The sequence below is a fragment of the Haemaphysalis longicornis genome, unplaced genomic scaffold (genome assembly GCF_048455015.1).
Source record: "Haemaphysalis longicornis isolate Haplotype H1 unplaced genomic scaffold, Haemaphysalis longicornis Haplotype H1 scaffold_11, whole genome shotgun sequence".
NCBI classification, from domain to species: domain Eukaryota; kingdom Metazoa; phylum Arthropoda; class Arachnida; order Ixodida; family Ixodidae; genus Haemaphysalis; species Haemaphysalis longicornis.
The window spans coordinates 16999029-17024366 of NW_027526214.1; the positions used below are offsets into that span (position 1 = coordinate 16999029).

The window sequence follows — 25338 nt, forward strand, 5'->3', positions numbered from 1 at the left end:
CCTTCGCCGGTACCTCACATCAGAAAACATGATTTCTTTTAAACGGGCAAAGGCTTTCGGGAAGCGTGCGCACCGTGAGGCAAAACGAGAGAGTTGGCGCGCTTTTCTTACATCAATAAACTCCTACACAGACACACGTAAAGTATGGACAAGGATACGTAAACTGTAAGGACAAAATACACATAGCCTGCCCCTGGTCAGCACAACAGGGGACACACTAGAAGACCAGGCTAATGCACTTCCACAACACTTCGAACACGTCTCCAGTTCATCACACTACACAGACACTTTTATGAAACACAAAACATCTGCCGAAAAGAACTCTCTACGTGACAAGAACAGATCAACTACGTCTTACAACTCTGAGATCTCACTTTTTGAGCTGAGGGCCGCTCTCAAGACTTGTAAGCCTTCAGCTCCAGGCACAGACATCACATACACTATGATACAACACTTACACCGAGACACTTTAGAAACACTTTTACACCTATACAATAGAATATGGATTTCGGGGCGGTTACCTAGGTCTTAGAGGGAGGCCATAGTAGTGGCCTTCCTCAAGGAGGGGAAGGATCCCACCTCCCCTGCAAGTTATCGTCCCATAGCCCTGACAAGCAGCCTCTGCAAGCTTCTCGTGAAGATGATAAACAAGAGACTTGTATATTTCCTGGAATACAACGATCTTCTCGAGAGCTGCCAGGCAGGCTTCCGGGCAGGGCGATCCACAAATGATGAACTCGTTGGCTTAGAATCATATATAAAGGATGCATTCGTTCATAAGCAGTACTGCATTACACTGTTCTTTGATCTTGAAAAAGCCTACGACACCGCTTGGCGCTACGGCATCCTCAGCGATCTGAAGTCGTTAGGTTTGTCGGGCAACATGCTAAACACATTTGGCAGTTACATGACAAAGCGAACCTTTTGTGTGAGAGTTGAGTCTGCACTCTCTAGGGTTCATGTCCAAGAAAATGGCGTCCCTCAAGGTGGAGTTTTGAGCTGCACATTGTTTATAGTGAAGATGAACTCGCTTGGAAAGGCATTGCCACCAACAATATCCTGTTTTATGTATGTAGATGATGTTCAAATATCTTTTAAATCATGTAACATATCTATCTGTGAACGGCAAATTCAGCTTGGTGCCAATGAACTAGCTAGCTGCGCAGACCGAAATGGGTTTAAACTTAATCCAGCTAAAAGCACCTGTGTTGTGTTTTCTAAATTGCGCGCGATCCGGCCCGATCCTAAGATCAAGCTGAATGGCCTATCAGTTCCTGTTAAAAAGGAACACAAGGTTTAAGGAGTAGTGTTTGAGGAAAAACTAACATTTATATCTCACATTAAACAACTTAAACATAAATGCCTAAAAACAATGAACATTTTAAAGGTCCTCTCACAGCAAGCATACGGTGCAGACAAACAACTCCGGCTGCGTGTATTTACCAGCTTAATAGGTTCAAGATTGGACTACGGGAGTGTGGTGTATGGGTCAGCAACAAAAAACACATTGAAAATGCTGGACCCATTGCTGCACTTGGGGCTTCGGCTTGCGTCAGGTGCGTTTCGCACTAGCCCGGTCCAGAGCCTGTACGCTGAGTGTGATAAATGGTGCCTAGAACATCAGCGAATCTACATAGACCTATTATATGCTTGTAAAATTTCATCAATTAGTAACCATCCTTTTAAACCAGTACTTAACGATACTTCCTCATTGCAACTCTTTTTAAATCGTCCATCTATTTCTGTACCTTTCTCCCTTAGAGCGAGGAAGGAAGGTTCTGACTTTGACTTCTCGTTTTTAGACTTATACAATTCATCGTTTACTCACTATTTACCACCGTGGCATCTCCGCCTAGTTTCGTGTGATACATCTTTTACACAAATCCAGAAGAACCGGGTTCCACAAAGTGCGATTCTGCAGCACTTTTTGTCCCTACAGCAAAAGTATCAGTGTTTAGAATTTTATAGCGATTCCTCAAAGACTGCTTCCGCTGTGTCCTCTGCGGCACACGGACCAAACTTAAGCATCTCTAAGACTATGAATTTACTTAGTATCTTCACGGCAGAGGCGTATGGCGTGCTCCTCATTCTGAATCACATCCTTCAACATAAAATACCCAAATCCATCGTTTACACAGATTCTTTGAGTGTTGTGCGGGCGCTATAATCTGGAAAGCCGTCTAAAAATTATGTGATCAATCTTCTTTTTAAGACCATTATGTCCGCGTACGCCTCAAATCTCGAAGTCATTGTGTGCTGGGTTCCGGGCCACTGTGGGATACGCGGAAATGAGCTGGCGGATGAAAGTACCGCCGCTGCTGTACTGACGAACACAGTGGACATAACAGCACTACCTTACAAAGACCTGAAGCCACACATCAGACAATAACTTCACGTAAAACATGGCAAACACAGTGGAGCGAACTGACAGACAACAAACTACACCTAATAAAACCACACTTTGGACGATACACAACAGACACACACAACAGATTCAACGAAGCTACACTAGCCAGATTACGGATAGGCCACACACATGCTACACACTCCCACCTGCTCACTGGATCCCCAAGACCTCTGTGTAGCAGGTGTGGAGAACACCTATCCGTAATCCACATCCTAATTCAATGTAACGCACTCACCACAACTCGACGCAAACACTTTCCACAACTATACAGACAACACATCCCACTCCACCCCTCACATTTTTTAGCCGACAATGCTACAATTCCTTTTAGGTAGGTTTTGAAGTTTTTAAAAGAGATGAATTTTTACAGCTCATTTCATACTGCACGTAATTAGAACCTGGCCCTCTACACCAGCCATCTCCTTTGTTTTTGAACAGCTTCTGCTTTACTTTAGTTTACAATTGTAATTTTAATTCTCATCGCTTTTATTAAATCACAATCGTTTCTGGCGCTCTTTGCCCTCGTCGGCCTTGCGCCATAAAAAGACAATCATCATCATCAAATATGTACTTTCAAAGCTTGGTAACAGTACACCTCAGTCGTGGTCATCACGCAAAAGCAGCGACAACATTGGCGAGCGGGCCAGAGCTTCCTGCGGCTGGTTTTGAAATGGGCCACTAGGGGGATTTCTGTGGCACCCATACAGCCAGCGCTCGAGGCGCATAAGGTGCTTACTGCTGGGTCTTCTGTTGTAAGAAAGGGTGCATGGACGGAAAGGTGGTAGGAGGGTATGGTTCCATCAGGTGTTTTTTTCCCAATCACCGCATCCATTGCCACCTCTCTCTTAAGTCTGCGTGATGGCGTATGCAGTCCGCGATTTCGAGAGTGCGACTTACAGGCAGCGCTCAATGTTCAAACCATATGGTTGGTGACGTACTTTCTTTAAGCGTTGCATAATTTTACGGCATTAGTCATTGAAATGGCGTCTTCGATGACGTCCTGAGGAGGCAACTCAAATGACATGTAGTCTGGAGTGAGGGATTGGCAGCAAATGCCATGTCCTTAGTGACCTTGTTGCGTGGGTTATTCTGTTGTACAGGGGTCCACGAAGATGGTGATACCCTGATGATCAATCATTCGCTGCGCTGTATTGTGAATTGTGGGGGTAAGGTAGCTTGATGGGTTGGGGTTTTGTAGGTCTTTTGTGGTGGATGCCTTGCCAGTATATATATATTCATTCATTTCGGTTTGCGTATAGCTTGAATGCTTTCAATGTGTATACCGAGTTAAGTGAGCGCTTGGAGGACAGGCTACAAATGTATTGTGGTAAGTCCAGTTCAGCTGCAGTGGAGATTGTGACTACCTCCGAGAGTGCTTGGTCAGAATCATGCTAGATGCTCACTACTATGGGTGTTGTTCTTATAGACACGTCAGTGGAAATGGCATACGTCCCTGGCTCTGTGGAGCGATATACCCTAGAGAGTGTTGCTCTTTGACCTCTGTATCTGCGCTTTCACTTGCGGGACCGCGGTTTATACGTGAGTGGTTTGGTCCGAAGCGAAGGTGTATTTCATGGTGTGGCCGGGTGTGTACGTATCGGATATATGCTGATTTTGCGGTTTTCACCATAATGGGCAAGATGTCTGCCCTGGATTGTCAATGTCCTACGGTCTTTAAGGATGCCGTTGGCGTATCATATGAGAGATTTGATTCCGGGTAGCTCGGCGTAGGTATAGAGGTAATCAGTCGTAGTAAGCTTTTGAAGGCCGGTAACGCATCTGAGTAGCTTGTTGTGCAAGATTGTGCGTTGCTTCAGCTGAGTACGAGTCAACTTGAAACCGCCCAAGCAGCACAGGACCGTTGAACCTAACTTCAGCCTGTGTACGTCGGCCGGTGTCCTTCGGCCAGTCGACCAGCCTACGTTCATACAGCCAGATTCTAGCCGTAGCGCACCGGCCATTCCAAAGCCACCCTTGAGCGACCGAGGTACGACAACCGGTTAACAGCCGAGTTGCGGTCGTCGGACTCCAGCCAGACTAAAGCTGCAGGAAATTCGGCCGTGCTACGGGCATTAGAGTTCATCCACAGTACGTTAACTCTACTGAGGCCGGTGGACGACCACTGCATGCAGCACAAGCAGATGACTCACTCACGCTGTGCAGCAGCACAAACCTGGCATTTTGGGTCCACTGCACCCACATCTATGTGAGCTCGCGCACAACCACCCGCTGTCCATCCTTTATCAGCCTCCTTAATTATCAGCGTCAGTTGAAAACAAAATTCATTTATTAAACAGTGGTCACAAATGGTCGTTCCTTAATTGCTGGGCTTCTTTTAGTGCCGAATACATTAAGATTAATTTCTTTGCAGAGCTAGAATCGATGTATTGTCCAGGTATTGATACCTTCCGTGTGGCGGCAAACTGGAATAAACGGGGAAGAAAGGGGGGAGCGGAAGGGCCCTACTTTAGTGACTTGAATTTCACAAAGATGAAAAGGCCACTTTAAGACAATTTCTTTTAGGACAACTTTCCTAAAACCTTTCATGATCTGAATAAATCAGCTATGTTTACAACCGCTGATTGGTCAGTTTTGTTATAAACCCTGCGCGAATGGCTTTACGAAGCGTTTTGGCACTCCACAAAACACTCAGCAGAATTCAATATTATTTTTAACACAAAAAGAATGCGCAATATTTGCCCTTTTTTAGTATTCATACATCAAGCCTTGCATACTGCAACAAATAAAACAATAAATATTTGTTTGTTCAAGTTTGAATGCGTAGTGTTCTCAAACCGTCGGAGGCGAACTTGCATCTTCGCAACAATATTTTTTTATTCATTTATTTATTTATTCATTTATTTATTGTTTCAGAGAGTCGAGGGTCCGTCAAGGAGAGTGGTTTATTCCGAGAGCCGAGCACCCAGGAAGACCCCGTCCGGAAGCGGTGATGATAATGCCAGAAGCCAAGATGATGAAGATGAAGCGATGACGATAGGGCGTCCTATCGGGGCACGGCGATTGTCCCAGCACAGTAGATTGTACCAGGACTGTAGATTCTGCTGATGCTCACACCTATCTCCCCCTCTTCGAAAGCGGTTACCCGGACGCTGTCGAGGTTGTGCCGGACAGCTGGAAATAAGGCTTGAGCCGCAAAACGTGCACGATTTCTTTTCCACGGCAGCGAAGATCGATAACGGCACAGCTTGGAGCCACGCGATTCTTTATAAGAGATGTTTTCTTGAGCACTGTGTATGGTTCGATGGACCGAGAAAGCCAATTTTCTGAGACGCCAGGTTGACGCACAGGAGTCCATAACAAGAGCGCGTCCCCTGGGTGAAACAGGACGTCGCGATGTGAACTCTTCGTACTGAGACTTGCGGGTGTTTTGGCTGGCTTCTGTGTTCAGACGGGCGGGAATTCGGCAGTAAGCGACACGGGAGGCGAATTAGCCCGCAATGAACTAACAGGAAGGGGATATGGAACACAGTGAAATGCTTTTTTGCAGTACAGCAAAATACAGTCAACTACTCTTAGCTTATCTATTGCTAGAGCCAAATCATGCGTGAAATAGACAAGCTGCACTGAGCAACAAAAACCTACGAGATCTGTGTTTACTAGGCTGCTGGCGATTATGTTTAACCAAGTGAACTAAATTAGCAACCCGGCTTCCTCATTCACAAGACACTGGTGTTATGGCAAAATTAAAATCGCATTTCAATCAAAATAGGCACTCATAAAATCTCATGAAGTAACATAGTTCAGGGAACGAAGTTGAGCCTAGCAATGCATGAGCTTAGCGTCTTCTACGCTTATCACCAACAAAATAGTGCACCATTGTTTTTCGCTGTAATATTGAAAGAGCAGAAGCCTCAAACTTGCACTTTTGCGCGCCCTTGCATTTCTTTGGTGGTGAGTCCCAGACATGGAACCGGTTGAGCTCCTGCGTGGTGGCCGCTTGCTCAATCGACACCCTTTAGGGCCACTTATTTTGGTGAACATCTCCGGTCGGAAATCTCTGCCGTGTCGATGTCTCCAATGGTCTCCATTTCTTGAGAGGCCGAATAGCCTCGAGCTGATGCGCCGACGAAGCCGGCTGTGACTGGGGAGGCATAGCTCAAACTTCGGTGTGGCACAGCCTTCTAGTAGCAGTAAATGGCATTCCGATGGTCTAAAATGTTTCCTTATAATGTCCAGTGAGTCCTTGCCCCTTACCCGTTTACCTAGAACACTCATTACGTTTTAACAAACTAAGTTCGTTCATTTCAAATATAGAAACACCCAGCGGATAAAAAAAGCCGTCTGTCTCTTTCGGTTCCCTAATGGCTCTTTCTTCACCCAGGAAAAAACCGGTCCTACACGGGCGGATCTCAAACATGAATTCTCGGGGCCCATACGCCTGCCGTTGTTCAGCTGTACGCCGCTAACCGCAAGAATGACGTATAACTTGAGACCTTACGTAGGCTGCTCTCCTCTTGAACACCGGTTGCCGAAAATTCTATGGCCGTTCGGTGGGCGTATATTCGGGCGAGGACCGCTAACCGAATAAAAAACGTACATCCTGAGTACGTATCTCGGCCGGTCTCCTTTATAACACAGGTTGCCCGAAGAAAACGAATATTCTGCCGGAAGACACGTGGTTCACCGTTGAAAAAGCGAATGCGCGGCACCCGCGCTCCGGCCGGTCTTCTTTAGAACACCAACTGCCACAAGAATACGAATAATCTGCGGCTGGTTGCTTGCCTTGCTTCGGCTGAACACCGCTTTCCGAAGGAAAACATCGGTAGCCGAAAGTGAACTGAATATGTGGCAGCCGGATAGCTGCCGTTGTGGCTCTGAACACGAGTGGCCAGAGAAATACCGAAGCGCTGGTTGTCGAACGTTGGCCGATGGTATGATCAGTGGCTGCCACACCCTGGCTGCTGGCCGGACATGCCAGAAAGCAGCGATGGACGGGCCGGTCTTGGGACACACTTTCTGTGCCCCCTCGGCGGTGCTGTCGAATGTGACCCAGAATGTTAGAACCGCACGACCTCAAAGGCGAATGAATGGCGTGCTGGCCCCAGTAAATTTGTTGCATATTCGTTTGAGAAAGTTTATTGTGGCCTTCCAGTTTTTACGTAAATCTTGAATCTTAGTTGTGCATTTGCTTTTGCTATTGATTGCAACGTCGGGAAGTTCGATATGGCCATTTAGCGGTTCAAAAAGATCATGGCCAACGATAAAGAGGTGAGCATTATCGCGTTCAGTATTACTGTCTTCTATCTCCAGTACCGTAAACTTGTTTGGGGGAGAACTGAAAGCCCGTTGTTGCTTGGATATTGTCATGGCTGAGAATAGTAGTCTGGAGTTCTCTGCGTGAAAATTCAGTGGTGGCGTAGTCCTATTTTTCCGTCCGAAAGGTTGTGTCATCCGCGTAAACCTTTATGCGAGCTGCGGTTTGAATTTGAATTTGAATTGAATTTATTGATCGAGCGTGTACATGAAACGTGAATGGGTACAGATGCACTGGGAGGTCCCAAGGTAAGAACCGCAGGCGGGACCTCCCATGATGATTGTAAAAAAAAGAGCAATCATCAAGCAACACTAGAATACAATGTCAGCAAAAAAACACTTAGCATAAAACAGAGAAAGATGAATACAAAAGACAAAGAAAACCAAAGAATAAATATTACACTAAGAAGAAGGAACACTAAAAAACAAAGAATACAACTCCAATCTATTCAAAAAGGAGATATGAATACAACATCAACAACAAGACATGATACTACACTTACAATTCAATCAAACAGAAGGGCCTAACAAGAAAGTCTTTAATTTGGATTTAAAAACGCAAAGTGAATTACAAGATTTAATATCAGAGGTTAGTGAATTCCAGAGTGAAATGGCGGAGAATCAAATCGTTTGTCTGCCGTAGTTAGTCTGTATACACGGAAGTAACAGATTCTGGCGTGAAGCAAAGCGCGTTCCTTCTTGAATTCCTAAGGCAGGCATTGGCGTGACAATATTAAAGATTAGAGGCGAACTGATGGAGCCCATGGGTACGCTTGTATTGTTGCCAAGTTTCATTGGAAATGGATTACCAGACATGACCTTCAGACTGCAATTTTCTACAAAACTTGCGATGCAGTTGCACATCCAGCTCCGTGGATAGTGGGTGTTCATTTCTTCCGGAATGGCGGCGTGTGTAACTGTGTCAATAGCTTTTCTAGGACAACTGGAACCATTATGTGATAAATGCCGAATTGTCTGCCTCTGGGCGTGGTTTGAGGGTGCTCCGGAGGAGCCATAGACTGTCGCGTGTGCCCACATTATGGGGAAACGCGGTTGGGGCATCCTGAAAGTGTTGTAAAGACTTCTTTAGAGGATGGCTAATTCGGTTAGTGGGCTTCCGTTCGAGCAACTTCCGAAATGTGGATGTTAAGAATATGGGCCGAAGGTTTTCAATGTTATTTTTTCGACTTGGTGTCACCACAAACCCTTACTGCGACAACTGCGGGTCACCGGAAACCGTGAAGCATTTGCTGCTGGAATGCTCTGCATACATACACGCAAGATGCAGTCTTGCGCAGAAACTAGAGCGCCTCAGCCCAGGACCAATAACCTTGAAAGTACTTCTTGGTCCATGGCAATCTCCACCAGCTCAACGCAAAGTACTAGAGGCGTTGTTCGACTATCTGGACGAGATTGGCGTCACTGCAGTGATTTAGAGTTTAGAAGACAGATTTTGTGATCTTACTACTCACAAACTGAGTGTCATTTTCTTGTTATTTTTCTGTCTTCGTTTATTTCTTCTCTTTCTTCCTCTTTCTTCTGCCCTGTAATCTATGGGGCCTTTTCTTTCCCCCTTCGCCTTCCCCCGCCGAGTAGCATGTCGGTGTCGCAATTCCAGCAAACATCTCGGCCTTCTTTTCTAATAGAGAGCCTTCTCTCTCTCTCTCTGAGAGCAGTTGTGGTATGAGTGGATATACCCAAAATTTTTTAGGCACGCAGGTAGCGTTATGGAGTTACACACATCATTAAGAAGGCTAAGCAGGTGTTCTTTGCTTGCAATGTTCATGTTACTGGGCATGGTTCTGTTATTCCATCCTTGCAAGGGGCACTGTTGGCGTTTACCCGTGGAAGTGCTGGGTATTTCCGCCAAAGTGAAGTAGGATTCAGGTTTGTGTGCATTGATGATGGTTTTCCTCGGATATCTAGTGCGAGGCGCTGAAGGAGCAATTTTGAAGTATTCTGGGAAGGGTGTTTTGTTAGTGACTTTTTCTCATTCTTTAGGTGGCAAGCCAGTTGCGAGGGCAATTTTGTTGAAGTTTGAGAAAAATTCCTTCTCGCCGTTCAGAGCCCGAAACGTGCTCCAGAGTTTTACGGCTGCATGCCTTCTAGTCAATAGTTTCGCAGGGCTCCATTCATCCGGCTCCCTCTCGTAGCTTCTGCTTTCCTTGTGTTTCAATTTGTGTTTTTCGAGGTCACGCTAACGCTTGCCGCGGGATTTGTAGAGGTGCATTAGCTCGTGACGCGTTCTGGAAAGTTTCGTAAGATTACGGTAGGGTGCAGGGGGTGTCTATTTCATAAGGGCGTTTTCTGTGCTTGTTCTGTTAGTTGAAGTAATGCACGTGGCAAGGTCGCCAGCCGACGTTGGTTTCTTGGGTTTTTTGCCGCATCTCGAAATGTTTCCCAAATTGTTGTGTAATTAGTTTCGGAATAGGTTTCGGTCGGAGCTTGTCAACTGTGACCATGTAGGGTAGTGATTGCTTCCCGAGGTATTTTTCGATATCACCCACTCTTGGAGACGGCAGCAATCAGTTCAAGTAAGATCAGTAATGGTGTCTCATTCACTGGCATGTAGGTCGCGTCTTGTGAGTGCTTCTGCAGGGTGAAGCGGTGTGTTTCACTCCGCAGTATAATATTTATATAATGCAGTATAAGAATTATAATATTTTACACAGTTAAGCCGTTTGTGTCCATAGTTTCATGGAGTTCATTACCTGGGGTGGGGCGGAGGTGTCTGGATATTTCATTGTGATGTCGGGAATGAAAACGGGAATTGGGAATTTTTTAGACACCGCCGTATTTGTTCTGCAGTCGGCGATTCTGTCAAAGTTGCCAATTTCGACTGGGCGGTCTCGGCTCTCATGTAGGCAGTTGCGAGGAGGAGAGGGCGTGTCTGGCCCTTTTTAAATGGTAGTTGTCTCAAGGTGGCCACAATGTCTTGAATTTCTGGGCTATAACATTAAGTCTCGATTCTTACATACACTGCAGATTGGCCTTGGGGGTTGTCTCCAGGTTTTTGCGGAATTGTTGAACTTTAGAAAACGGTGTATCCTACTACGCTATATGCAGCGCATTTTCCATTTAAATCAGAAAGGCTATGGTGCGTTCTTGCAAAGGGTCGTTCTAGGTTAAAGGCGCCTGTAAGTCGGGTCTGTGGGCTTGTATGACACAGCTGTGCCATTGGTGCATTCGAAGGGTGTTACGTCGCATGTTGTTCTAATTGGATGATGTCGAATGGACGATATTGGCGGCCTTGTGACTAAACAAGGGAGCGACTTCGGCTCGGCTTCATTTATTTTGCTTGTTCTGCATTGTGAGGTTGATGAATTTAGTTTGGCAAGACATCTTCGTACATAGCCGTAAGGCTGCCGGCAGTTCTTTTTTTTGTATCAATTTTGGCAAGGTGTTTTTCAATTTGATCCAGACGTTGAGCTGTCATGACAGATTGGGATTCCTTCATGTGATGCCGGCTACCAAAATGTGCGAAGAACGCTTGGAAGTCCTCTTGAGCTTCTTCGGTAGCGTCATCTACCACCTGCGACTTTGCTTGCATGAGGTAGTTTTGCGTCAGCAGATTTTGCGCCTGATGTGGTAAAGTTAAGCATAGCTTCGGCTCAGATTTCTGTTGGTGCGTTCCTGGGGTGACAATTTGCAAATAATTAGTAGTTGTCACAGTGTTGCTGGTACGGCGGCTGTTCTTTGAGTGTTCACGTTGGCTTTGTGTAAGCGGTTTTATTTCGGACATCGCTTGCTTAATCGTCTTTTCTGCTTAGTCTGTTATACTCTGCAATTTACTGAGTGGTAGTTCAAAGTGCGGAGGGTTAGTCGATGACCTGCGACGAGTTGGGACCATCTAGTAATAGCATTATCATGCTTGCGTGCTTCTCAATCGTATTCTACCCTGGTGCTTCCTGGTGTGCAGCCACGCGCACAATAGGATCACGTTTTTTGCCTTCTTTGTGGGGGTGGTTGAAGGGCTTCTTGTTTTTGTGTCTTCAATGCACAAGGGGCTGATTGCTAAATGGCCATGCTCCAGGCAGACAGCGCAGAGACTACGTTCTTCACAGTTGGCATTGCAATACCATCGTGTTTCTTGCCGAAAGATCAGCAAACTGCGTTTTTGGGGCAATAGCGAAGCATGTGTCCAGTATGGTGGCACTTATACCACACAAACGTTCAAGGCTTGTACGGGTGTATCTTTACCAACTCGTAATGATACCTGACGACGGTGGGAAGCGTGGATTTGGGGAATGTGATGCGTTCTCTTCTGTTCTTTCTCAATCTTTTGAGATCCAGGGTGGTGGTTCTTTCGTTGTAGAGTTGATACATAATGTGCGTCTGAGTGTCCGTCTTTCACTGTGCTCACACCTTTGCTAGTCTCTTTGGTGCTCCGCAAAAGTATCATTTCCACTTCGATATGCACAAAACCGTTTTCGCTTCGCACGGTCACCATCTTTAAGCTGCAATGTCGAGTTGTTTGCTCGTCGCAGTCAAGCATAAACAAGACTGAGTTGGCTTTGTCAATCTATGCGGATAAATTGTTTGCGGATGCAAACAATTTATGCGGATATATCTAGGCTTACTTGCTCTACGGGTCAGAAAGTCCTACAGAGTTTGCCCAGGGATTTTTGCCACGGAAAAATGTTTGAGTGCACGCATTAAAATATAAAAATGGAAAGACTCACCCGGTGCTCGGTGGCTGTGGTGTCCTTGTTCTCTGTTCGTTTCATCTCTCGGAGCTTGTGACGGCTGTGCCAGACACTTGAAAGGTCGTTAGTGTGAGCGTCGTCTTCGCCTTAATGCGGTTCCACGGGTCTCTATTTCCTCAGCTCAGCGGGGTCGCCGAAAGCTTCACACTTGTGCGTGGTGGTATCGTCCATTTCAGCGGGTTCAGAAAGCTGCACTGGTGCTGTGGAGTTTATGTTCTAAAGCGCCGTTCGCTGGGCTCTAATCGCTGCAACGAAGTCCCCCACCGAAAAGCTTGCCCTTTATCGTGGTCGTTCAATAGGGCTAGACCTATCAAGGCCTTGATCCAAAAAGTCACTCGGAAATTGCCGCAAGGCACTGAACTCGCTCGCTGCTGTTGGGGAGATACACTTGTCGCTTATGTACACAAAAAATAGGTTGCGGTAGTACCAATTGAAAAACAGTGGTGAAAACATTACAGTGTCTGGTCTTTTCCCGCCCCCTAACGGAAATCAATGGTGAGAAACAAAATCACCCATAGACCGGTTGTCTTTGAACACATGCCTATGACGAACTGCTGGTGGGCACCAGTTCATTGAACTTCGTGATTTCAAGTTAGAATCTATGCGATTCGGCGTGTTTAAAACCCGAGTGATTTTTACATGTACTTGTTCAAAATAAACGCTTCTACACTTTGTTTTTTCTAAGAAACAGTAGTTCGCAATGTTTCACATTGGTGCACTCGCAAAGTGGAGCTTCTCCCCGTTTGTAATTGGGTTATCCTGCGTGCCGAAGGAGGTGGTCTAGTAGTCTTGACAGTAGTAAATTACCTGCCACGTCGCCTCATTTTGCTTTGCCCACTTTACAACCCCGCTAAGCGCTTTTTCGTGGCAGTAAAAGTGACAAATCTGACGCCCATAAACTTCGTTACCTAACTGTACAATTTGTGTACACCTGTAAAGCCGTACAAAAGGTCCTTTCTCTCCCTACATGGGTACCACAAAGAATCTTGCGGACGGTATTCGGGATACCGCGGACCCCGAACCCCCTTACATAAGCAGTTATCTAACGGAAGGATAACTTTAAAAAGAAGGATTAAAAACCTAGAACGGCGGCAGTCGGAGCCCTGGTCAACTTCCACTGATGAACACCCTATCTGTTTACCAGATTGGGCTCCGGTATCACTCTGGCTTACAGGGAAAGGTTAGACAAAGAAGAAAGAACTCCCGTACCCTGCTTTTTGCAATGTGGAAGATTATTGAATCCCCCAAAGTGTCCGAAGCTCCTTTTAGTCGTTTGCCTGGACCCGCATTTGCGACACATGAATATGATAATTAATTTTATTTAGAAATCAAATCCCATCAAACCACAGTTGTTCTTTCTTATCTCTAAGTTCCCCGAAAGGAATTTCGGATAACGTATAAAGCCAATAAACTCAAAACCAAAAACTCCTGATCCAAGCTTACGAGAATCATCAATCCACAACGTCCTCGCGCGAACCTGCATGGTCAATACAGACATAAAGATCATAACCACTGCACGCTGAACAGCTCCCAAAGAGTCATCTTAGAGCCTGATCTAATAAATCTGCCCTTCGAGAGAAGGTGACTTCGCGACAAGGCGTCTCGGCAGTGTGACAGATACGTCAAAATGATGCTGAAATACGCAGAAAACACATCTTCACATTTCACCGCCTGCCACTCCTGGAGTCAGTCAATGCAGGCTTGACCAGAAACCCGAAACACAGTCAGAACTTACATAACAAACCCCTGCAGCGCATTCAAGTGCCAGTGGCTCCGGCGCGGTACGAACCCGTGCCACGGGAAAACGACCTGTGCCAGACCATCAAACGGAAATCTGCCATTCCACCATCCTGCACACGTGCTAACTGCAGGGAACCGCGCGTGCTATACTAACAAAAACGGCGGAAATTCCAACCGGAAGAGACAATCAATAACGTCAAAGTCACTGAAAACAGCACTTTCCCAGAAGTGCGCAAGATGGTTCCTCTTTCCCCCTTAGGAGGTACGCCAACGCAGCTTGGCGGGAAAGCGGAGGGGCATCTGGTATTGGCAGAACCTCAGTACCAAAAGTCAGACTTCATCCAACCTCCGCGCCTCCGTTGACTCGTCAACGGTATCTCAATACGTCACCACACCACTTCCTGAGTCGGCAACGGTTCTGGCGGCAGCAGTGTCTGTCGGAAGTGATACCACATCCCCTGTTTCCCCTCCACCGGCACAAGTCACACGCAAGGGCCTGCAGGACAGGGAGATGGAAAAAATTATGGCGGCTCCAGCCCCTGCTGCATCGTCTTCTGTTCAAGCCGTGGTACCCCTTAACACCCATGTCATAGGCGGCTGCAGAAATGAGCACTCAGAAAGGTGCGCGGTCATAAACGAACGATTCAATGAGTACTGTAGAGATATCTGACGACGAAATGAATGTCATACCGCTCCTACCTCCGGATTCGCACAAGGAACGGTCCCGACGGCAACGCCTCTAAGAAAGCCTAAAAATCATACAATCGCTTCCCCGGAAGACAACACATAAACACGCACACCCAATCGCTCCTACTCTAAATAATGATAAGAGAAAGCATAAATCAATGGTACTGCGTAGGTCTTCTCAGTATACTTGATGACGTGTACGAGATACTCCACTCCAATCAGCGAGGCGTCATGTGTTTACAAAAAAATATTTAGGTACCGAACATACAAATTACATGAATAGTTAAATGGTATGAAGGAAGGACAGAAATATCCGTGGTAGATGTTCCGGGAGGGTGGCTTTTATCGCTCCAAGGTACTTTGCGTGTCTCAGTTTCTTATTAAAGACCATAGTCCAGGCTCTTCGCATTCGTATTATAAATTTAAATCGGCCAATGGAACTGTGCTCCGTTTACATCCTATGTGATTTCCAGCTCTTGGGCTCTTAGTTCTAAGCTCTGATATATGAGCTGCCTCAATCTTTCATTCTTTTAGGCAACCTCAACACACACATTCCCCTCTGGGGCTCTTTTCCCACGGATGTCCGAGGTTGGTTTATCGAAAAATTTGTAACACCTTCTGGGGCATGCCTATTCTACAAAAACAAATATACGTACCATAATATAGGACACCCACCCTAACTTGCCCATTGCCTCTGCACTTCTCTTTCTGTTTCTTGAGCGGTATGTTGGCACTAACAGATATAGTAGTGACCACTTCCAAACATATTGTCACGTGATGGCAAGACGAATTACTGGAACAATGGTTGAATGCGGAGCGCTATATTTACATCGTCCCGTGCCTCACAGCACCTCAGAGCACAAAGGAAAGTAACGCACCACGGAGATAACTTCGTTCTCTTCGTCTTCTCTTCGTGGCATGCATTTAACGGAACGGATATGTAGGTGGACAACGCTCCACAGGGTCATGACCAATTAGGACTACGACGATGACAATGGAAGCGGAGTGGATGGAACGGGTTCGGTAATGGCAGCCATGTAAGTACTGTACATAGATCGTTATACATTTTAATACATCGCTTCATCTTCAAACAAGGTTTGATTCTTTGATCTGCCGCTATGTAACATTTCGTAAAGGGGCGGGGTACATCCCCATACTGACCGCAGTTTTTCACACCATCTGCATGGACCCAACGGCCAACGTTAAGTGAGCCACGCCAGGTGGCTCCAGCACCCCCTTGCCCAAAGCTCGAATATGTCTTCAGCGTTGTACCCCAGCCTGTGAGAGGCCGATGAAGACCCGCGGAGACCCGCCGTGATGAGACGAACCGCAAACGTCAAAAACCCCAGCCTCTTCGGTCAACGTGGCTCGTAACACGCCGACATCGCTGTGGCTGGGCCAGTATCACCAGGAAAACTAACGTCATCCGTTGCTGTAAGCGACACTTCCTTGTACTTTATCATCACTTTCCTCATTCGCATCAAAAGTTCATCCTGATTAGCTTTTACCGGGCCAGTCTCTCTTAACCGGTATGCCATTACCGGGGAATCATATGAACTCATATATACGCGTACAATGCTCCACAGGGCCATTGCCTAATTGAAACGACCATGATGACAACGACAACGTAGTGGCTTGCGCGGGCTCTCTAATGGCTGCCATATGAGGAGGGGTCAATAGTAACACGTTGAATAAAGTACACAGTGAAGAGCAATGACTACAAGGCACAGCAAAAATCGTAACAAAGTTTCAGAAGAAAACAAAAAAATAAATCTACGTACACGGTGCACTGAGGCAAGCTAAAAGACAAAGTAAGCATACACAAAGGCGAACATATAAGATTAAAGGAGGGCTAGGGCAGCAGGGCCGACATATATGCATTCGTTTACTAGATGGAACAAGAGAAGGGTAATTTACGGGGTACATATTTTAGAGGGCGGAGTGGAGGTGCTCGGCGAGTGATAAATTAGGGAAGGCATTACTGTATGAAGCGATTAAGTTTATCGCGAAAGGTTGAGCGGTTTAGACAGGTAGCAATTCCATTGGACAACGTGTGCCAAAGTATGAGAGAATGTGGGAAAAAGGAGTTATTCGTAGGTGAAGTGCGACCAGCGATGCGCGCTACTCAATGGCTGTGGTTTAGGCGGGTTGTTTTAGCAAAGGGTGCCTCGGCCGTGGGTGATAAAAGAAACAATCGAGTAAGCAAAGACGGGAGATGGTTAGACGCGAAGCTAGCGAAGGGAGGTATAATAAGTGTTCAAGGGCAATCACGCTATGTTGTTGGGATATTGATTACATATAAAGCAGGCAGCTCGGTTCTGGACAGCTTCCAATTTGTTTGTAAGTTTGGCTTTTGAAGGCTCGCAAAAGGGAGAAGCGTATTCTAGTTTGGGTCTGATGAATGTAAGATAAGCTAGTTTTCTAAATCCGGAGGTGGCGATTTTAAGTTCCTAGGTAAGTAGCCGAGAGCCCGTGACCCGTCTGCGAGATTGTTTCCACATGTTTAGTCCAGGACCAAGATGGGGTCATGTGAACACCGATATATTTGTAAGTTGAGGTCGGGTCGTCAGGGACAGAATTAATTTTACAAGTGTAAGAAAAAAGGCTTCTTTGCGCTTGAATGACAATAGCCTGCCCTTAGCTAGATTTAAAAGCATACGTGAACATTCCAACCAATGAAACCGTATTAAGGTGTTCCTGCGGGTTTTCGGACTCTTTCGAACTGTGGATGGACGAATAAACAACACAGTCAACCGCAAAAGGCCTTAAGTTTGCTATGTTACGTGGAAGGTCATGAATGTTCAATCAAGCTAGACCATATAAAGCTAGAGGCAGGCAGGCAGGCAGGCAAGCAAGGGGTTGTTTCATAGTCAGGCAGGCATTTAGGTAGGCAGATGGACAGGTCGACAGGCAGGTAGGTATGCAGCTAGGCCAGTTGTCTTATAAGATAATGCTATGACGCCGAAAGCAAAACCAATATGTAACATAACACGTGAAACATCAGTTTAAGTAACGAGATAAGTGACGCAGTTAAAAGCCACCCTGACACTAACCCTTCACCTTTACAGAATCCAACATACTCAAGAAAAGCAAATTTACAACTCAGTGTTTGCAAAGCATCAGTGACTGACAGAGGTTCTTACCGCATATCTCAGTTTGCGCGTTTCTTCTATTGAGAAACAGGATAACCGTCACACAGAAACTGATCCTATGCCATGCACCTCCAGCTGACGCTAAACAATCTGTGACGTGGCTCGCACTTTCATTTGCCCCTGCGAGGAAAGGAACACCCAAATCTGCTCCGCTTCCGCGTCTTTTACTCTACACTTTGCCCCACCTTACGCTTTCTCTGCCCTATCACCTCTGATATGCGCGTAGGTTGCATCGCTGCATCTGAGCTTCGAGCTGTTTCGCTACCCCGGGTGACAATTACCCACCCAGTCGCATCACACACGACGTGAACAGCCTCTTTTTGATTGGAACCGAGCTCACCCTGAGAAGGCTTCGCTATCCTGGGGCACACTGCTTTTGTGTGTGTTGCGGCTCAGTCCCATTCCACTAGAAGCGTGTGTTCTATTCATCTCACACTCGCTCGGCACCGGTTCTGGCTCTAGTCTCTTGCATACCACTTCTTTGCGGTTAGCCGCTAGCTGCGACTGTGTATGGAGCAGCGTTATACACAAAACACGGCTGCGCTGAATCACCAACCGGTGCCTTCTCAGTATCCGCGTCAACTGGAGTGACCAGAGATGTTTAGGCCGCTTTCCTTCGAGAAGTTGCGACCTCCTCCGTCCCAACGGCACGCTACGTAGTTGCTAGACATCTAGAGTGTCTTTCTCCTGAACGGAAAACAGCTCGACTCCACAAGAGTGGGAGCGCTAGGTGGATTCTTAACGGCCGGAGCAGCCTCACCTGCATCAACTGCTTTATCCGGCTCCTTAAGCTCGCGAGCCTCTACGCGCATTCTCCGGTGTTACACTCCTTAATCTGAGTCGCCCTAAACGCCGACATTAGAGCGGCAACAGTCACAATCCATTTGACCTCACGGATATGGTCTCCGCTCTTATTTATTCCGCGAAACTTCGTTTTCTGTAATGCGACATCCGCTTTGACCGCTACTTCAGCGCTCAGCTCTGCAACGGTTCATTCCGACTGGGGTCGGGTGCCCCATCTACCCGATAGTCTCGCTTTTTGTAATGCGTAATGTGCCTTTCTGAGAGCTAACCTAGCTCTCACTCCTGTTTTGAACACAACGGCACTAACGTCCTTGTCGGTGCATCGACATCCCGCAAGCATATTGGCAATGATTAGCACGGAGAAAAAAATCACGGTCCACCTTTGCTCCATCTGGGTCCAGGCCTTCAAGGTGTTGTTGCTGCGGCCGTTCGCAGAACTGCTGCACCGCTCTCGCCCCTGGATTGGAGCCACGGCTCCGGAGCATCGCACCAAGCAGCCGCTCCGTTCGAGGCTAAGCTGGAATTCTAAGGCAGCCTTCGTCTACGCTTCGCCGAAGATGCTCTTGTTCACTAGAGCGCTCGAACGCCTGTCGTCGCTGGACACGGGAGCTGCCTCCCACAGGGCAGCCCTATCCATCCTTGACGCCATCCTTTTCGCTGCAGCCAGGCGCTTTTGCTCCTTCTGGGTCTCGCACGAAAATGTCACTAGAGACTCTGGCTTGTTGCTGCTGCAGCACGGAACTTCTTCTCCCTGGGAAATCTCCAACGGATGTCACCCCAGCCGTCATGTAGCCTCCTAGTCATCCGTCCGAAGCCTCTGGGCCAATACTGGTCACTCCTCCTGTTGAAATCGTCATCGGTCAATCAATGATGACGAAGATTTTGAAGATAGCTCGTTGATCTAAGGAACATGGCTGACGTGGTGTACTACACAAAAGTACGCTTTATTGCAATATTTGCAACTCTTACCACAGACATCGCAAGTCCGAGATCGAGAACAGCTCGAGACGAGCCCGCTTCATACCGGTCTCTCTTATCTCCTTTCATTGCACGCAATACCTTGCTTTTATTTAAAAAAAAACGCCTCCACGGCAGCCGGCCCTTAACAGACTGAGAAAGATAAATAATTAACAGTTGTGGCAAATCATTGGCCGCACAGCCGGTCACAATCAGAGCGCATCATTAGGCAATTGGCCCATCCCATGTCTTAAACACCTCTCCCATTCCCACGGACACTACACGTCGGCAGCAAAAAACAATTTGCATCGGAACCCACAAGAAAAAAAAAACAACCAGACTAACCCAGTCCTAACGCGTTGTTACACCAAATGCACAGTGTCCAAGCAGTACATCCTCTTAACAGATGCACTCCCCGTCTCCAAATCAGAATACATGGAGAAGACAACGCCAGCAGACGCCATGTTTCGGTCATCACCGAATTACCCGCTCCAAAACAAACCAGAGCATGTTACAGTTTCGAAGAAAGCCGTCGTCGCCGCTGCCGCGGCTCCGACGTTTCGCGTCTTCGTGGCGTGTCGACCCAGGAATATTTGCCCCGGCCGCTTCTGCTTTCTGTACCGCGCCTCCAGTACCGGTGCAGCATTTCGATACAAATGCCTTTACACGCTCTCCCTTATTTTCGATCCGCCAACTACCTCTCGTCGGCAAGCAGACCTGCTTTTCCCATCGCTCCTATTGCTGACTGCATGGTTGGTAAAATCAGTCTGGAGGCCATCCGGCTTCAGGAGACTCTTTGTCGAACAATAATCGACTGAATAGAGGGCTAAACACCAACTCCCAACAGCCAGTTACGTCGAGAACTACAGAACATCCAGCTTTAAAATGGCGCTCTCTAATGACGCAACCGCAGGACATCTCGGTTTTAAAAAAACATACAACCGCAATCGTTGTCACTTCTTTTAGCCCTAGATTTGGACAAGCGTGGCTAAGTACATCTCATTATCTGCCAAATGTCAGCGCCGACAACTTGCTAGGACTTTGTCAGCCGCCATACCACAACCACCACCTTGTCGGTCGGCGTTCTTCGAAAGTGTGACCTGTGCGGCCCGCTTCCAAAGACACCAAGTGGCTGCCGCTGGATAGTGAGTCCGTTCGACAATCTACCCAGCTACGTATAGACAGCCCCTCTACGATGTGAATGCGTGCAGGAAATTGCTGATTTTTTGTTGCAAAATCCCATCCTGCGCCATGGTGCACCCCGCGTCCTTTTAAGCGACTGCGGCAAGGGCTCATTGCCCCGATTTTAGACAGAAGTGCTTCACGCGGTAAATATGGTTCATAAAAAATTCAGTATCTAACACCCTCCGACGAATGGCGTCACCTAATGCTTTCAGCGGGCTCGCTCCGCCTTTTTTTTCCAATTATATCAAACCAGACCAGACCAACTGGGACCACATTGTCCGTTTGTAATCTTAGCCTACAATACACCAATTGAGCGCACCATTATCTACTCAAATTTCCCTGTTTTGTCAGCCGTTTTTCTACCTTTCTCATTGACACTGCTTTCTTAAATGCTCCGGCCTCCCCTGTGACCCCGTTTTCTGGCAAGTTCATTTCTCTGATCAACCACTGGCGACATCTAGCCTGCATTCACACTGAAGCCACGCAGAAAGAACAGAAAGCCTAATACGATTCTGCGCACCACTCCTTGCCATTTCACCACGGTGAAGAATTGCTATTCTGGGACACCGACAGTATCACCAGGCCTGTGTCACTTTTTAACCGCTATATTGGCCCATACACGGCCATTGAGCAATTATCACCCGTAAATAGAGAATTTCTCCTTCAGCTGCTTGACGTGGAACTAAACAATTACATGCTTCTTGCAGGAAGCGTTTCACCTAGTGTGCGCCTTAACAACAAGCGTACAGGCGGCCGTTTCCAATGGAGGGACCAAAAGTGTGAGGGTTGTTTTACATACTCTAAAGGTCCGAAGGAAGATTACATATGGATGGAATTTGCACAACCAATAGTTAAAACGTGTCCAACAGAAGAGAGAAAAGGCATTCGCAGGAAAAGGAACATTTTGATGAACTTGAAACCATGACATGGCGGTTTTAAATCGAGTCAAAGTCGCGTATATTGAATAGTAATTCTCAACATTGGATTATTCGCTTACAATCCCTGCAGAGTTCTTGACTCAAGATAGGGAAAAAGAGCTTTCTCAAATGGAGCAGATTTTCTTATTGCCACAGTCTTATAGCAACACAATATCGAAAAACAAAATTACTGCTGCTTCGGCAGTTATCACTTTTATTGCCGCATCAAAGCGCAATTGTTGTGTCAATACATATGAAGTCCCCGTGATGCTGTGGTGAAGAGAACATGGTTTTTCGTTCCCGTCAAAAGTCATCCCGTAAACGTTCACGCTCACTCATCAGAATTTACACCTGCGGTGATATGTCCGTTGCTCCCTTAGGGTAAGTAGTCCATTATGTCTGTTAGGAGTGACATTGGGCTCATATTAGGCAATTCAATAATGTCCGTTCTGGGTGATATTGGCTTTGATACGACAAAAGAAGTGATACCTTGAGAAGGGGAATAGGTTTGTTTTAGATATTGTATTGCTGCAACAGCACGTGGTAAAATGCAGGATTCCTCTCTGAGCCGTAGGGCTCACGGCGTGACCATAATGAGCCGCGTTGTCGGTGTAGATAGCAGCGAAGCAGCCAGAGGAGCAACTTACAATAAACAGCAGAGAACCGACCTTGCCAAATTTTTTTCACAATAAAAAAAGTACAACTATCATTTTTTGTGACGTTAATGTCGAACGTAAAGTCTACCAAAGAACCCATGCCTCGTATTTTTAATAAACTTTCTTAAAGACAAATTTGCACCTGAATTTAGAGGAAGAGAACGTTTCCACAAGTTTTACAAATGTTCTCCAGAAAGGGCTCAATTTGACTGCTAAAACATATTTTTAAGCTTATGTACATCAAGGGGTGTCACTTCAAAAAAAAATTCGATCCGCACCACGTTGCTAAAGGTATTGGGATAAGTTGTTAAAAATGATCATTTTAGGCTAATTTTCGCAATTATAATGAGCGCAAAGTATCTGTTATTAATATTCAGTTTGAATCGACCATTAGAATCGACCGATTAAACGAAAAAACACAGTTGCCACTACCACACTTTTACTTTTCCATTTTGTCGTAATATTTTTAATTAATTTACAAATTTTGCGCATTTCTTCCAGGTAGTGCTTCTTTAAAGGGTTGTTGCTCCAAAAAACTATTTTTTCCATCGCCAGATTAAAACTAGGCCATTTGTGGGATGCGGCCATGAAAAAACATTTTTTAGGCTTTGATAGGGTCAAGCGCCGCACATTGGTTGTATAACGGTGAATGGCCTTATACTGTGCAGATTTTATGGAAGTGCTTTGTAACTAGTTGTTCGTGCTTAAGTGGTTTTCCGCTTTATAATGCTATCCGGCTTGGCTCAAGTACACTAAAACTATAACTGAAAAGTAGAGTACTTTTATGACCTGTTTTGGCACTAAGAAGATGAGAAGAGTCTAATTAGCATTTTTTTTCTTTGCTGAGGCAAAACAAAACAAAAGCGTTTACAACTGCAACAGCAATAGATATGTATTCACAAAAACTGACAAAAATCTCCTCAATAAACTGGTACATTTAGTTGGTGAAGAAATTTGTTCGTGCAACCGTTATCACTTCTTATGCTTAGAGAAATTGACAAATGCAGAAACGGTTCGAAACATGTAAAAAATCGTATTAAAATGTTGCTTACGCAGATCTGAATGAAAATTAAAAATCAAACGTAAATTCGAATGCATCTTTAAAATTATACAAAATAACTGTAAAATATCACTTGCATTATACCAGACAGTACGTAGCTCTCTCGAAACGAAAAATTGGGGACTAACGCTTCTAGATTGAAACTTTTCCTTCGCCAAGATTTTTAATGCCCACAAGGCGCTCTGGTACTGATTGGCTTGAACTGGTTTCATTTTTTAAGTTTTTGGGGGAAAAGAAAATTACTCTTTTATGATAAATTTTTCCGTGGGCAGGTGTGTCTACATCAAAGAAAATGTACGATGAGAAAACATAAGGAACGGTACTGTAAAAATATTACAAGGAAGCATTTAAAAATCCCTACGAGAAACAAACGATTTTATATGTAAAATATGTTCTGGTGGAGACATCATACTATGCATAAGTTCCCATTATTGATATTTTTAATAGGAGAGAAGGCCTAAGGGCAGTTATGTTGGGAACAACCTATTGAGGGGCAGATGCTTTCAGCTAAAAGCTACTTTAAATAGTCCTTGCTGACAATAGGAACCCATAGTAAAGTCTTGTGATGTCGAGCACCAATAGATGTAAAGCAAGACATAAATGCTCTTTCAAGCAGTTCGCCGTTGTAGCGTAATCACACTGAAACTCTCGTTTGCGAAAGTCTCTTCGCTTCTATTGATGAGGATAGCACACAAAAGAACCTCTGTATAGTTAGACCATTATTTTCGTGCTATTTTTCAATCGTCAGCGCGGTTCCTAAAATTTCTAGATCAAACAAATCTTTGATTTTAACAGGTGAACATAAATTTCTTCACATATTTTCTGAGTCATAAACTCGAAAGACGTGCGGGTGGTAACAATTGCTTCAATCAATACGTTGAAACAAAAGCACAACTCAAGAGAAAAATTGGCATAAATTCGAATATTTCTCCGCAGCGCCTTTTTTCGATATGGCGCCCCAGCAATTCTGTTCATCGAAACGGAAATGCGTTCGGGTCAGAACTTACACTGTTGTGGCGCATTGTCATTATCTTGTTGCGTTGCCACTATCCTCATGATAAATAGATTCCTAAGATCACCATCAGTGGTCCTTGTACTGGCGCGTAAGCAGAGCCACGCGCCACACATTAGATCGACACGACCGTGCGCCTCGGCAGTAGCTCATTTTCGGCCCTCGCACCTGTTCCGGTTGTACGCCATTCTAATACATGTAGGAAGCCGTGTGAGCCACTCCAACCGAATCAGCTTTCCACATGTGGTGACCAGGTGATTCCGTGCCTTATACAGGTCAGCGGCTAACCGACATGGAAACGTGGGGGGACCCGCCGATACCAGCGTTGGACCCGCGGAACGTCAGAGGATGGTTCTTCAAGTTCGAGGCTACCCTCTGGCTCAAACACGTCAGCATACAGCCGGTCAAGCACTCCATCCTGTGGCAGACGCTTCCACAAGCGCTCCGCTGGGTCCTCGCTTGCCGCACAGCGCCACACCCTACGATGACCTTTGGGCTGCCGCGCTTGAGTACTACGGCTATCGAGACGACCCGTCGCCGCCTGCAGCACACAAGGTACTCGCGCGGCTTGCACACGCTACGCCGCCATGCACACTACCATCCGCGCCACCCGCACGCGACGTTTTCTCTCACCGACGCCGACACCCTGCCCCCCATTTTCATCGCTGCAGTCACACCTTCCACGAGAGGACCGATGGGTAACGACATTGTCGGCGCCAACCAAGCACAGCCTGCCTCGTCCGCTCCTACCACATCCCGACCAGGCGCAACTTTACCGAAG

The 25338-nt window shown here is 46.2% G+C and overlaps 1 pseudogene; it reads left to right on the plus strand.

The window, feature by feature from the left end:
• The window catches only part of LOC144160588 (uncharacterized), a 157760-nt pseudogene extending 138190 nt beyond the window's left edge, over positions 1–19570 (plus strand).
• The last annotated feature ends 5768 nt before the right edge of the window (positions 19571–25338 follow it).